This window comes from Dreissena polymorpha, chromosome 15 (assembly GCF_020536995.1).
Source record: "Dreissena polymorpha isolate Duluth1 chromosome 15, UMN_Dpol_1.0, whole genome shotgun sequence".
NCBI lineage: Eukaryota > Metazoa > Mollusca > Bivalvia > Myida > Dreissenidae > Dreissena > Dreissena polymorpha.
The window spans coordinates 49,938,587-49,944,289 of NC_068369.1; the positions used below are offsets into that span (position 1 = coordinate 49,938,587).

At 36.1% G+C, this 5,703-nt stretch overlaps 1 long non-coding RNA gene across 1 annotated transcript; it reads left to right on the plus strand.

The window, feature by feature from the left end:
- The first annotated feature begins 1,336 nt into the window (after positions 1-1,336).
- On the plus strand, positions 1,337-4,221 carry LOC127859560 (uncharacterized). The gene is made up of 3 exons (XR_008039451.1): positions 1,337-1,460; positions 3,585-3,795; positions 4,086-4,221. It is a non-coding gene; the product is annotated as an uncharacterized LOC127859560 (long non-coding RNA).
- Positions 4,222-5,703: the final 1,482 nt, after the last annotated feature.

Consider the following 5,703-nt stretch of genomic DNA (forward strand, 5'->3'; position numbering starts at 1 on the left):
TATCTACCATCAGTCTATTCTGAATAGTTACTCAAGTATGTCATGGTCCACTCTCTGTTAAACTGCAGAGTACAGTTATTCACGAAGACCATGAGAAGCTTTAGAAAATCATGTGTGTTTATATAAAGAGTGACTTTTAGATAAAGATCACTGGTCTATGTATTAAAACTACATTTACTCGAAATAACACTGACTGTTCCACGAAAAAAGACAGGCCTTTTTACATGTTTGGATAGCCAAGAAATGAATAAGAGTAACATATAAAATTAGCAAAATATTCAAGCAATTAGATTGTTTTTTAAAAGTGTGTGTAATTAGATCTTTTTAATTGGTAGATTTAAAATTTCATTTTAGAGCTTAAACATAATATGCATTAAAAATGTTAACATCAGCCAGAGATTTAACGAAATATTAGAGTTGAGGTAATATCAAATCAGTTTAATATTAAAAAACAATTAAAGACACACTAAAATGTAAGCTCATTTATCAACAGAACAGATTATTTTGACTTAAGCATATATACAGCTCATCGTCATTCACATCACATACAATAATAGCATGCGTTTCAATTAAATAAAAAACATATATCATTTCGAATAAAGATCGATTTAAAAAGAAATGAAATTCAACATGTTTAAGTGAGGATTTCACATGGAAGAGGTTAATACCTAGTGCTCAAATAATGTAAAAACGTTGTTTTATGATTGCAACAAGTATTACACTATTCTAAGCTTATTGGCTTTATAAAAGATATATAATGTATACTACATATAAAAGACATTTTCTAGCATTTCAAAGCCTTTAAAACAAAAAATGACTAATTTTCTTAACACTTTTAATAAAACTTTTATTTGAATTTTTCCCATGTGCTTATTTTTTAACTACGGTTTTTAGATGGGGTAAAAAATTGAGAATCTCGGTAATTTTAACAGCGTATTTAAGTACGTTAACGCCAGTTAAGGACTCTATAATCGTTGATTTCAGAAAAAGGTTTATATTTGTATGTAAACTAAAAATTCCATTTTAAAGTGCTTAATAAAAACAATTAAATAAGTTTTTCCGATGGGATTTTGTTTTCCAAAATAAAATGTGTGAAACAAACGCATGTTCTAAGAAAAAATTGTCAATAATTGATCTACTCTTAGAAGTTTGTTTCATACTTCATCTCAGATAAGCCATTCTCAAAGAAAAAGGGCACACACGTGTGTGAAACTTCGGTTTGTCCGATAGCCGTTAGAAAAAAAGTTGTAGGGATAGATAAATAATTTCAGTATTATAATGTACGGGTGTTCTAAGTTCATAATTATTTGTATTTTTTTGCACATGAACATATTATCTGACACGTCTACCTCTGTGTGTTAAAATCCGCAGTGCACGGCTACTGCCCGGCCGGGTTCAAGGCTCTGGGAAACAACTGCTACGTCATTTTGAAGGTGATGGGATCCTATGCCGAGGCACAGGTAGGAGACCAATCCACTTTGAAATTATAGCAAAGAACAAAGATATGAAATCTTGAAATAAAAACGACATCGTACAAAGCTGATAACCATAAATGCATTTATTATTTATGTATTGCGTAATGTCGGGTGCTTCCCTTGCTGTGATTCGTAATCAACATGAGGAGGCGCTGTCATCAGCAGACACATGAGTAATTTACACACAACCATCTCATAGACATATGAAACACTGCCATCCTAAGACATGTGATCAATCGACACATTACCATCAACCGTCACATGAGTAAGATACACACTGCCATCCACAGACACATGTGTAAGTGACAAACTGCCATCAACAGACACATGAGTAAGTGACACGCTGTCATCCACAGACACATGATTAAGCTACACACTGTGATCCACTGACACATGATTAAGCTACACTCTGTCATCTACTGACACATGCGTTAGTGACACACTGCCATCCACAGACACATGAGTAAGTGACACACTGCCATCCACAGACACATGATTTAGCGACACACTGCTATCCACAGATACATGAGTAAGATACACACTTCCATCCACAGACACATGAGTTAGATAAACGCTGCTATCCACAGACACATGAGTAAGACACACACTGCCATCCACTGACACATGAGTAAGATACACACTGCTATCCAGAGCTACATGATTAAGCTACACACTGCCATCTACAGACACATGAGTAAGATGCACATTGCCATCCACAGAAACATGTGTTAGACACACACTGCCACCCACATACACATGAGTAAGACACACACTGCCATCCACTGACACATGAGTAAGATAAACACTACCATTTACTGACACATAAGTTAGATACACACTGCCATTGAATAACAAATGGTTATTAATTAAGCTACACACTGCCATAAACTGACACATAAGTAAGTGCCAAACTGCCATCTACAGACACATGAGTAAGATACCCACTGCCATCGACTAACACATGAGTTAGATACACACTGACACATGAGTAAGATACACACTGCCAGCCACAGACACATAAGTATGTGACATACTGCCATCTTCAGACACATGGGTAAGTGACACACTGCCATCCGCAGACACATGAGTAAGTGAAACATTGACATCCACAGACACATGTGGTAGTGAAACACTGTCATCAACAGATACATGAGCAAGTGAAGCACTGTCATCAACAGACACATGAGTAAGTGAAACACTGTCATCAACAGACTTATGATTAAGTGACACACTGCCATCCACCGACCTATGGTTTAGTGACACACTGCCATCCACAGACACGTGAGTTAATGACACACTGCTATCCACATACACATGATTAGGCACCACACTGCCATCCACAGAAACGAGAAAGTGACACACTGCCATCCACAAACACATAAGTAAGTGAAACAATGCCATCCATAGACACATGATGAAGTGACACACCACCATCCAGAGACACATGAGTAAACTACCTGCTACAAACGACAAGAACATGAGCAAGTGACACACACTCCTCTACAAAAGAATGAGAAAGTGAAACACCAGTACCCATAGTGTTTAAATGAATAACAAACAATCGCCCACTGATATATGAACAATTAAACATCACCCACTGACACATGCGTGAATACATTTTAAACTATCCACCATCTACAGACACAAGAGGAAGTGACACCATTTTCCACAGACAATTATTCATCCCAATCCGCTTAGACAAAGCTAAGACAAAGGAAATTAAAGCCAGCATCCGCAGAACCACGAGTAAGATACACATAACTCTTTATTAACACATGAGTATCTGACATATACCATTACCTGTTACACGAGTAAGTGACTTGCTACCATATGCTGGTACTACTATCAACTCACACATGATTATGCAACATAAGAACATCCACTGACATAGAAGAATCTGAAACAAAGATTTCTCCTGCTACATCCCTAGCAACGATAAAGCGGAATGTGTTAGTTACTATCTCATAATTCGCATCTTCAAAGCTATTGTATCAAGAATAGCTTCGTTTGAAACGACAGATGCTGGCAATTTGCGGAAAGGGCATGTTTGTCTTATAGTAATTCATTTACTGTTTTTCAATGGCAGCAATGTCCGGTTGTTGACTGCAGGTCCAATCCGAACGACCCAGATCTGACTCCTCCAGGAAAGGACATTCCTGGCCCCTGGGAACCAGGAGTTGCTGACTTACTTCAACTGGGCTCCGGGGAATCCCGACAATTTAGGCGCGAATCAACACTGTCTTAACATTTTCCGAGATGACTCGCAATTGCGATGGAATGACGACCATTGTTGGGCTGATAGATACCCGCTGTGCTAAAGGTTGATAACTCGCATATTTTGCTTACTCCAATCGTATTTACTTTGACACATAATGTAATTTAACTTTGAGACAAAAGTTTAATTTCATGAGAGCGTCAAATATGTAAAATGAATTAAGCAATAGAACTATTACAGCGTAAACGGATATGTGGTGACCATTTTGCAACACGGTCTTTCTTGAAAAACGTAGTTAATTGTTTTGAGACAAAACATGTCTTTACCAATGCTTAACATACTTATTGCGGTTTGTTTATTTTATTTTACACATATATTTAACCTTGCAATTGCAGGGATCAACTGAATCCGTCGATTCCTGAATAGATCACCCAATTGTTGGATGGATAATGTCAGTGTCTGAAATTAAAGCGAAAGCAAAACTTTTTAACGTTGTTTTGATTACAGGTTTAATGGACTAGGAACTAGCAGGTATTTTCGTAATAGGACCGATTAAAAAAAGATTTTGACACCACTTTTCGAACTCGATCGCGATGTATTTTTAACAAATGTGTCGCAAAGTTTCATGAAAATTGGCTAATAATGTGTCTTCTGGAATGTTCACACACTTTTTTCATTAATTTGATATGACGACCTTGATTCAGACCCCACCTGACAAAGTGGAAAACTCGGACGAAATATCATTGAGAGATATGTTCTTTCGACCTTTCATGAATTGTGTGCGATAATTGCGGAGTTAATAGTGTTTACAAAGTAAATTATGACCACGCACAACTCACGAGTATCGACGTACATCGAAAAACGGACAAAAGGCGATAACTTAAGCTCTCGATGAGTAAATTGTGCTCAGGTAAACATAATTAGTTGGACAAGTAATAACTCGTTTTGTATGTGAAAATCCACAGTCATACACTGTTAAGATGTAAAATACATTTATTCAGCTAACATTCCCTTTTCATGAAGACTTCTTACACGTTATACATAACTATGTGCTATTAACTGTAATATAGCCCTTAACCTCTTTCTGATTAAAGAGAGAACATCCTGGTCATAGTGAAAAATCGCAAATACTTACTTGATGGTTATAATTTTTCATCCAATAAATTCTATAACCATTTGGTAGGTACTGAGGTAAAACAGACTCCGACGTATATTTAATACCTTTCCGTTGAAAGAGGCATTTTCAGGTCTTGGGTAAATGTCTGTTCAAAGCTTCAAGTTAAACATGTTCCAGTAAACATTGTCCATTTGTGAGTTGGAGCTTGACTATGCAACACGCTGAGCGCTTATAGATTCGGATTTGGCCTTTTTGCAATTTCCATTTATAATCTTAAAACTAGAACTACTATGGTTAATGAATATACAGAAATGTACACATTATAAATCATGAGAACTTATTTTAATTAACCCGACACTATCCGATTGCGTTTTCATTCATTTGCAAAACTATAGGATTATTAGTTATCAAGTAAAGACGTGTGCTAGCAATGTTCTATGAATAAATGTTAAGAAGCACAAAGACGCATACAATTTATATTATGTTTGAAACGAATGGTACATTTAAATGCGCACTTGTCTTCTACCAGAATACAATTGTTATATGTCGGCATGCAGTTATCCTCCAGCAAAATTAAACTGTCACTTAGCAACATGAATTGACTATCGAAATTCCCTTTCATAGTTCCAAGCATATCTATTGTTAGCCCATAGGTATGTAAAGAACGCGACGTTATGACATCGATTATGATAATGATCTACTACTTTCGGTTTCATTTTTGTTATATATCGTTTTCGATATAAATATAGCTATCTAAATATATTCTCCCGATGAAGAATACGATTGAGTTTTGTATAGGTTGAAAATTAGGTAGTTATGATTTGGAAACTTGAAGATCTGCAATATGACAAAATACATTTATGTATTCATATGTTTTGTTCAATAGATCAGTATGC